The sequence below is a fragment of the Lepus europaeus genome, chromosome 18 (assembly GCF_033115175.1).
Source record: "Lepus europaeus isolate LE1 chromosome 18, mLepTim1.pri, whole genome shotgun sequence".
Lineage (NCBI taxonomy): Eukaryota > Metazoa > Chordata > Mammalia > Lagomorpha > Leporidae > Lepus > Lepus europaeus.
Genome location: NC_084844.1, coordinates 14,809,832 through 14,819,742, shown reverse-complemented (window position 1 = coordinate 14,819,742; position 9,911 = coordinate 14,809,832). Strand labels below are relative to the sequence as shown.

At 54.1% G+C, this 9,911-nt stretch overlaps 1 non-coding gene across 1 annotated transcript; it reads right to left on the bottom strand.

Moving 5' to 3' along the window:
* Positions 1–3,435: 3,435 nt before the first annotated feature.
* On the bottom strand, positions 3,436–3,542 carry LOC133747371 (U6 spliceosomal RNA). The gene has a single exon (XR_009864327.1). It is a non-coding gene; the product is annotated as a U6 spliceosomal RNA (small nuclear RNA).
* Between the last annotated feature and the right edge of the window lie 6,369 nt (positions 3,543–9,911).

Sequence of the window (9,911 nt, the reverse complement as noted above, 5' to 3'; positions counted from 1 at the left end):
CAGGCCCCGGGGAGTCGTGTTTCCAGGCGGTGACTCTGCTCATTCCTGCCCACCCTGTCCCTCAGCTGCTCAGTGGCCCCTTTGTGCACACACACACATGCACACATGTGAGTGCACACACACGCATGCCCAGCCTGAAGCCCCCTCACGCAGCCCCTCACAGTTGCGCCCTGTCACTACCCCTCCCACATGCGCACATCCGCTTGTCGCCACACCCAGAGTGGCCATGGTGCTTGCAGGCACCCCTCCTCCTCCATTCAAACAGCCACCACCTAGGGTTCTCAAGCCGCAGCGCTGATGCAGCCACACTCCCCTTAAATCTTTCAAGGGCTGCCAAGTCAGTGCAAACTCCTCCCCCCGGCTCCTTGCGGATACCACCCCTACCTGGCCACCTACCCCTTCTCCACACGAGCCCGCCCTCTGGCCATGCCAGCTCCATGTTCACAAGTGGGCTGAGTTGTTTCTCATCCCCTCCCCACGCCTGGAGCCCTGGTCCTGTCTGTCTTCCTGGAGAGCTCCAGTTCATCCCTCCAGAATCAGCCTGCATGAGAACCACTCCCTCCAGGAAGCCCTCCTTGGTATTCTCATCCATGCCACCAGCATGCCCACTGCTTAATACAAGTTTATCGCCTGCCTAGATGGCTGAGTGAATGGGAGGGACATGCCACTCAGCTCTTTCTCCTTTTAGCACGTCCTCATCCCGAATCACAGCCAGAAGTCCCGTCTCCTCCAATGTCACCGCTTCAAGCTCTCCCCGCTCCCCGACCTCCTCCTTAGCTCACAGCTCAAGTGCACGGTGCTATGACCCCTGGGCTCTGTCAGGCCTTCCGTCTCTGACCCTGAACTTGCTCCCTTTCCACCAGATCATGTCCAGTGTCACTTGCTGACTCTTTCAGCCTCAATGACAAGGTCCACCATTGCAATGCCTCCCTTACAAGCACCCTCCATTCCAGGTGCTCGCTCACTCGCTCTCTCTCTCTCTCTCCCCTTCCTTCCTTCCCTATATTCATCCAGGGCAACCCTAACCTGCACGTGCCCAGCTATGTTTTCTCTGATTCACCCCTGAGCTACTGGACAAAAAGACACAACCAGGCTGGAATCAGGTTGAATTCCTGGTTGCAGCCTTTGGGTTTGTTGTCAATCCTTTTTAGTCCTATAAGTACAGATTTTTCTGATAGGCTCACTTTTGAGAGCGACAATTTTGTGCCTTCTCGTCTCCTCAAACCTCCGTGCTCTCTGTGTGCTACTCGCAGCAGATGCCCTTGCCATGTCCTCACTGAGAAAGTAGGCTGCGTCTACACAGTCAGATCCCTGAGAAAGGAGGCTGCGTGTACATTGTCAGACCCCTGAGAAAGTAGGCTGTGTCTACACGGTCAGACCCCTGAGAAAGTAGGCTGTGTCTACACGGTCAGATCCCTGAGAAAGTAGGCTGTGTCTACACAGTCAGATCCCTGAGAAAGGAGGCTGCGTGTACATTGTCAGACCCCTGAGAAAGTAGGCTGTGTCTACATGGTCAGATCCCTGAGAAAGTAGGCTGTGTCTACACGGTCAGACCCCTGAGAAAGTAGGTGTGTCTACATGGTCAGATCCCTGAGAGTAGGCTGTGTCTACACAGTCAGATCCCTGAGAGTAGGCTGTGTCTACACAGTAAAAACCTTGAGAGTAGGCTGTGTCTACACGGTCAGATCCCTGAGAGTAGGCTGCATCTACATGGTCAGATCCCCGAGAGAGCAGGCTGTGTCTACATTGTCAGATCCCCAAGAAAGCAGGCTGTGTCTACATGGTCAGATCCCTGAGAGTAGGCTGTGTCTACACAGTCAGATCCCTGAGAAAGTAGACTGTGTCTACACAGTCAGATCCCTGAGAGTAGGCTGTGTCTACATGGTCAGAGCCCTGAGAAAGTAGGCTGTGTCTACACGGTCAGATCCCTGAGAGTAGGCTGTGTCTACACGGTCAGAGCCCTGAGAGTAGGCTGTGTCTACACGGTCAGAGCCCTGAGAAAGTAGGCTGTGTCTATGCTGTCAAATCCACAGAAACATCTCCACCGTCCTCCTCCCCGTCCCCTGCTTCCTCCATCTTTTTTTTTTTTTAAAGGTTTACATGTTTATCTGAAAGGCACAATTTCAGAGTGAGAGGGAAAGAGTGACCTCCCACCCATTGGTTCACTCCCCAAATGCCCACAGTAGTCAGACCCGAGCCTGCCAACGCAAGGAACCAGGAACCACATCCTGGTCTCCCACACGGGTGGCAGGCGCGTCCTCCACTACCTAACCAGGTGGGTCAGCAGGAAGCTGGATTGCAAGTGGAAGAGCCAGGCTTCAAACTGGCACTGTGCCGCGGGATGCTGGCATCATGAGCAGGGGCTCACCCCACTGCTGCAACACCGCTCTCTCTTCCCCCAACTTGCTGTGACAGGGTAGTCCTACTAACCAAAGGCCAGTCTCCTCCGCGGGCCCAGGCCGTGACCCCTCTTGCTTCCCCAGGACCTCATCACCAGCTGTCCTGTCTACTGCTCGCCAACCGCTTCCCATCCGTGAGCAGGCTCCAGCATCTCCCATCTTGAAAACCACGCCAGTGCTGCCCACACTGCACCCTTCCCGTCATCCACTGCCCTACTTTCTGCTCCTCTGCACGGGAGCACTTCTTGGCAAGTGTCTTCACCAGCTGTCTCCATCTCCTTACCTTTCTGTTCACTCTTCGAGCCTTTCCAGCCGGGCTGCCATTTCCCCCACGCCACTGAAATGGCTTCTGTCAAGTCACTGACACCCTCAGCTGCCAGCTCCAGCGAGCACGTTTCTGTCTTCACCTCCTCAATCTCGCAGTTGGCCACAGCCCCCCTCTGGAACCACGCCGCTCCCGGCCTCCCTGGCACCACGTTCATGGTTTCCCTTCCGCCGCCCTTCGGGGGGCTCCTTGATCTCCTTTGTTTGTCCCTCTTCCTCCCCCAACCCCTAGCATCTCTCAAGACTCAACCAGTGTCTGACTGTGGCTAATGTCGTAGGAACATGATGAACTTCTCCTTTGAACCCAAGACTGACCCATTCAGCTGCCTCCCGGGCAGCCGAGAGGCACCCCAGCTGCACTAAAATCTTCGTCCTCTCCCACTGTCCCACCCGTGTTCCTCAACCCAGGGCGTGGCAGAACCCATCCAGCTGCTCAGGTGAAAAATCGAGGGATCTCTCTTCCCCTCACCTTCTATATCCAGCCATTCCAAAGTCGCATTAATACCACCTCCAAAATGCACCTAGACTACTCCTTTTTCCATCTCCCTTGCTCCACACCACAACCACTTCCTGCAGCAGCCCCCGCCAGGTCAGGTCCATAACAGCCACGGATCTTCTTTTTCTAAGGAAGAATTAGGGGTGAGTCTGAGGCCAGAGGGCCCTCACTTCTCGGAGCCCTGGTTTGCCCACCCGCGCACATGGGCAGAGGAGAGTGAACATGGAACTCTTCACGGATGTGTGTCCCATGCTTGCACAGGCGCCGTGCTAATCTTCTCTGAACTGGTCCAATTTTAGTGTATGGGCAGCCAAAGCGGGCACAAGCCGCAGATCTTTCTAAAAACAAAGATCTCATCATATTGTTTCGCCTGGTAAAATTCCTTGGTGATTTCCTGATTCAATTTGAATAAAAACCAAACTTTCTATGATGGCCTACAAGCCCTAGTGAGCCTGCCTACCTCCCCACTGCCGTCTCCTGATCTGTCCCCCTCGTCACTCTGCTCCAGTCCCACCGGTCCCCTTCCAGATGCTTGGCCACTGGGCTTGTTCCTGCCTTTGGGCCCTCCAGGTTCTTACCAGCTCCTTGCTCTCCCTGGAGCTCTCGTCTCCCTCCCTCTTCCCATGGCGGTTCCTTCTCACCTCCCTGGTCTGAGCTCAGATGTCCCCACTGCCAGAGACTGTCATTTACCTTAATTTATAATTACCTGTTTACTTGCCTAATTTATTTGTCTCCCCCACCACACTGAAACACCAAGCGGGCAGCAACCATGTCTGGGTTGCTATAGCCAGTCCCGGTACTGTGCACCCAGTAAGGTCTGTAGAATGCATGGGTGTGGTCTTGGATACAGACCTTTCCAGGAATCTAGTGGATTCTGATATGTTTCATTTATTCCTCACCCAGTCATCCATCTACCCATCCATCCACCCCGCACATGCGGCAGAAGCTGAGCCAGCTGGGAGTAGCACACAAAGACGCACAGCAGGTGTGCTGCCCACAGAGGGCTCACGGTCTGGGGGAAGGGGGATGCGGGCATGTGCGATGGAGCTGTGAGGAGGAGGCAATGCTAGCTCTCGAGAGGGGAGCTGAGGATGCTGTTGGCGTTCAGCTGATAAGTGGGTGCTTCCAAACAGGGGGAAGAAATTGTGGCTGTTCAGTTGGGTGTCAAGCGATGAGTTAGAAACCCAGGGGAATGGAAGGGAGGACGTCCCAGAGAGAAGGAACATCAGAGTGAAGATAAAAAGCCACTCCTGTGGAGCCCAGGAGCTGTCGAGGGGCTTGGTGCCAATCTTGGGGGTCTGGACTTCCTCCTGCAGCCTTGGAGAGCCCCTCACAGGGTGTGGTTGGGGGTCAGAGTGGGGCTGGGATTGGCCAGCATGTTTGTTCCTTCTGCCTACCCTTCTCACGCGTCTAGAACAGATGGGGCGCGCTGTACTGTCTCAGCGGAGAAACGGGCTGTATGGACAGTGACTTCCGGGGAGGCACAAAGCACAGACAGTATTCCATCACATAAAGGGGGTGGCGTGCTGGCAGCTTCATGGGGTCCCCTGGGCCACAATCAGGAGTAAAGGGAGCCGAGATGACAGCTCCATGTCTCCTTCTACCAGCTCTGCCCCCATCTGTTCCCTGAAAAGTGGCAGCTGGGGGTCTGAGGGCTCCAGGCAACCTCCTGCCAGTGACTTGGAGAATGTTGGAGTTGCAAGGACCTAAGAGAGCAATGCATCCAGTGCCCTCATTTCACAGATGTAGAAACTGAAGCCCAGGGAGGGACAGCAATTCCCCCCACCCCAATTTATTTATTCAACAAATGTTTTCTGAGCACCTGCTATGTGCTGGGTTCTGGTCTGGGTGCCAGGGTGGACCACAGCCATGGTAAGTCCCTGTCCTCACCAAGCTTGCATTCCAGGGAGAGGAGGCAGACAGTAAATAGGGAAGTGCTTAAGATAAATTTAGAGTGAGAAATGAGAGACCCAGCCAAGCACAAACCCAGCTCTCAGGAGCCACCTCCACAGCCCATCTGGATGCTGAAGAGTCCTGTGGGAACCTCCATCCAAACACAGGTTTGGGCAGAAGTGGTGGGTGAAATCAGCCGTCCTGGGGCCTGGGGGTGGTGAGGGAGGGAGGGAGGAGGGCAGGGAGGGGCGAGCCAGGCTGGGACCAGCTGTCTGCAGGCAGGGAGCCTAGGGTGAGGATGCTGGAGGGCGAGGCTGCTCTTCTCTGGAGCTGGACCAGGTCACGCCCAGCACTGTCTCTCCCTGTGGGACAGCCAGATTGGAATACCCAACTCCAGATGTCGCCTGACCACAGAGCCTTTCTCCCTGGCCTGGACCCCTGGGTGCTCACTCATCCCAACGTGGCACTGCTTCCTCAGCCACCTGACCACACATGGGGTCTGCAGTCACCCCTGGCTCTTGCCCCATGAACTGTGATCTAACGAGATGTTTCCCTGGCCTAGAAGCCGTGTAGCTGATTTTTCTCTTGATTAATTCACAGGCACCTCAACAGAATATTAGCAAATCGAATAAAAATAATTAGGCATTGGGTCCGGTGCTGTGGCATAGTGGGCTAAGCACTTGCTGGCATCCCATATGGGTGCCGGTTCAAGTCCTGGCTACCCCACTTCTGATCCAGCTCTCTGCTGTGGCCTGGGAAAGCAGTAGAAGATGGCCCAAGTGCTTGGGCCCCTGCACCCACGTGGGAGACCCAGAAGAAGCTCCTGGCTTTGGATCGGCCCAGCTCTGGCAGTTGCAGCCATTTGGGGAGTGAACCAGTGGATGGATGACCTCTCTCTCTCTCTCTCTCTCTCTCTCTCTCTCTCTCTCTGCCTCTCTGTAACTCTACCTTTCAAATACATAAATAAATCTTTAAAAAAATAATTTGGCACCACCACCAAATGGGATTTCCCTTAGGTATGCAAGACAGGCTCAACATCTCAAAATCAATTAATGTAACCCATAAAGTAGAAAGATCACATGATCCTATCAATAGAAGCATAAAAGGCATCTGATAAAAATCTATGCTCATTCATGATTTTTAAAAAGTTCTCAGCAATCCAGGTATGGAGAGAAATTCCTCAGGGTGGTAAAGAACATTTTCCGAAAGCCCTCTTATGGATGAGCAACCACAAGCTCTCCCACTGAGCTCAGGAGCAAGGCAAGGCCGTTGCTTTGCATCACGCCTTTTCAATACGGGATGGAACTGCTAGCTAATGCAATAAGACAAGAAAAGGCAATAAAAAGGCGCACTGATTCAGAGGGAAGAAATTAAGCTTTGTTTGCAGATAACATGGCGGTTTGCACACAAACTTTTTAAAAGTGACAAAAGTCTCCTGGAAGTCATGGTTACAACAGGGTTGCAGGGTGCAGGGTGGCCATGAATCCAGGCACAGGATTTTTACCTCCACTTCATTCCCACCTGTTCTCTGATTTTCCCTCAGTCCAAGGCCATCCCTTACAGTTGGTGTCTGTGTTCCTGATTGTCCCAAATTACTGGCCAGGCAAGGCTCCGGACAGAGACATCTCTTCGCCTCTCTTGCCATATGCTTCTAGAACCTTCTCTCCTGGGACACCTATGTTTTTAGGGAGGTTCAGTCACCCAGAAATCCCCCGAGTTGCACTACATCAGCCTGAAATCCCCCAAGTGGTCTCAGCAATGCCCTTGCCAGCCTGGGATATGACACTCTCCTGAAAGCTTGCCAGTGATGTGCGCTGTCCCCCCTGCCTCCCCCATTCATTCCAGGGCACAGCTCTGCAGACACAGAGAAGGCGGGCAGCTTGCTGGCCCTATGCAGGCCCCAGCCACACTGCTCTTGCCAACCAAGCATGCTCTTTGTCTCTAGCATAAAGTTTCTGGTCAGCCACCAGGGTCAGGCTAATTTGTGTCTCTGTGGATTGGGAGCAAAATTACTTCAAACCGTAGGTGGCCAGTGGAGACCCCGTCCTTAAGCTTCACCTGCAGAGGGTGCTCGGGCTCAGGCTCAGAACTTTTCTGTCCTGGCAAAGGACAGCTCTGGGTATGCAGGTGGCCTTCTTCCCAAACTCCAGTCTCCCCACTGTGGCCCAGCTCCAAGAGTGCATAGTCAGAGTCCGTGTCTCCCTGTTGTCAGTGTCGAGTCACGGCTTTTTCTCAGCTGGGGCAGGCTGGGGGTGGGGAGGAGAGGGGTCACTGTGTGGCTTCTCTGCCAGCACCTTGGAGAGGAGGAAGAATGGCCTTGGCTGGCCGGGACCTGGAGGAAGTCACCCCGGGTGGCCCTCCCCTCCTGGCCTAACACTCTACAAGGAAATCTGTTCCAAGAGGCCTTGGAGAGCAGCCTGGAGCCTGGAGCGGAAACCTCCGGACACTCAGGATCCCGGGAATTCTAGCAACCAACTGGGGTCACAGAGCGGACTTCTGGGTAAGGGGTGGGCTGATGCTGACCGCATTTCCCAAGTGCAGCTCACTGGTCAGGACAAGTCTCCCTTCTCCAATCAGCCTGATACTTTGTTCTACCCAAGAGCTGAGTGAGAGTGGTGGCCACAGTTATTTCACACTTATTGTATAGCAAAGTTGACTTCCTGTTCAGAATCTTGGCAGCCACTCCTTCCACAAAAACCCCCATCCCCTGCTAGCCTCCATCGGCTCTCCAAGAACACGGGTGCCCTCTCCCACCCATCCCAGCGGTCTGCCTCCTCTCCCCAGTCTGACCTTTGCCCTCTCTCCAGAGAGCTTCTGGCTGTTTGGAGGCCTGGTGAAACAGAAACCCACAGATGGGGCATGTTTGGGTTTTACACACTGTGCCCCCTGCCTGCTCCCCTGGGAGACTTTTCTCCCACGAGCAAAGCCCTAGGGTGGGTTTCCTATCCCAAGTCTGCACCTTCAGTCAAAGGAATTTCTCAGGACTTGGCATTCCAGGCAGCTTGGGAGAGTCTCCTGGTGGTGGTGGTGGTGGGGGGGGGGAGGCTGATTGCTCCGGATCCCAAATCTCCACACATTTGCCCGCCATACTGATATGTGCCAGCCCATGTGGTGGAGGCTTAAGAAATACCTCTTGTTGAAAAAGCACTCACAGGGTGCCAGGTGCCATCCAAGAGCTGCACGTTCGTCATCCCAGCAAACGCACAGCACAGCTAGCATGTGAGGGCTGATCTTTCTCACGCCAAGCCCATGTGCCATGAACACAGCCTCCCTCTGACCCTTTGGGGCACAGGTGGCCCCCTGGGCAGGCTCTGCCCTCACTGTCCATCTTCTTCAGGGGACAGGCCAGGCCAGGTGTGTAGCCTAGCAGTTAAGCTGCCATCTAAGATGCCCATGTCCCTGGAGTGCCTGGGTTGGATTCCAGCTTGGGCACCTGACACAAGTTTCCCATTAATGCAGACCCTGGGTAGCAGTGGTGATGGTCCAAGTGGTTGGGACCCTGACACCCATGTGGGAAACCCAAATGGAGTTCCAGGTTCCTGGCTTTGGCCTGGCCCAGCCTAGGCTTGAGGGCATTTGGGGAATGAACCAGTGGATGGGAGATTTTCTCTTTCTCTCTCTCTGCCTTTCAAACAATAAAAAATATTTTTAAAAGATTTATTTTACTTATCTGAAAGGCAGAATTACAGAGAGAAGGGGAAAGAGACAGAGAGAGATCTTCCATCCCACTGATTCACTCCCCAAATAGCTGCAATGGGCCAGCCTGGGCCAGGCCAAAGCCAGGAGCCTGGAACTCCATTCAGGCCTCCCACGTAGATGCAGGGGTCCAACTGCCTGGCTCATCTTCCGCTGCTTTCCCAGGCACATTAGCAGGGACTGGAACTGTGGCTCATGGTGTTGGCTTTAAACAGCTGTGCCACAACACCTGCCCCTAATCTTTCTTTTTAAAAAAGGGCAGGGGCTGGCACTGTGGTGTAGTGGGCTAAGCCTCTACCTGAGGCACTGGCATCCCATATGAGCGCCGGTTCGTGTCCCAGCTGCTTTTCTTCTGATCCAGCTCTCTGCTGTGGCGTGGGAAAGCAGTAGAAGATGGCCCAAGTGCTTGGGCCCCTGCACATGTGTGGGAGATCCAGAGGAAGCTCCTGGCTTCTGGCTTCGGATCAGCCCAGCTCCGGCCATTTGGGGAGTGACCCAGCAGATGGAAGACCTTTCTGTCTCTCCTTCCTTTTGTCTGTAACCCTGTCTCTCACATAAATGGGTAAGTCTTTTTTAAAAAGGGCAGACCAGAGTCCTTGGGCCAAGTGCCTGACAGGCCTGGATTGGGGTGGGTGTGCACCAGCCCATGGTGGGACTGCGTTTAGGCCTCCCAGGCTGTTTGTTGGGAGCTGTGCAGACACTGGGTGGGGGTAACAGGTCAACAGTTTGGTAGAGAACCTTCCTCAAGGTTCAAGTTTTTTTTTTTTTTTTTTTTTTTAAGACTATTTATTTATTTGTGAGGTAGAGTTACAGATAGAGAGGGAGAAACAGAGAGAAAGGTCTTCCATCTGCTGGTTCACTCCCCAAATGGCCACAAGGGCCAGAGCTGAGCCAATCTGAAGCCAAGAGCCAGGAGCTTCTTCTGGGTCTCCCACGTGGACGCAGGGGCCCAAGGACTTGGGCCATCTTCTACTGCTTTCCCAGGCTATAGCAGAAAGCTGGATTGGAAGAGCAGCAGCCAGGACTAGAACCAACGCCCACATAGGATGCCAGCGCTGCAGGTGGAGGATTAACCTACTGAACCAGAGCACTGGCCCAAGGTT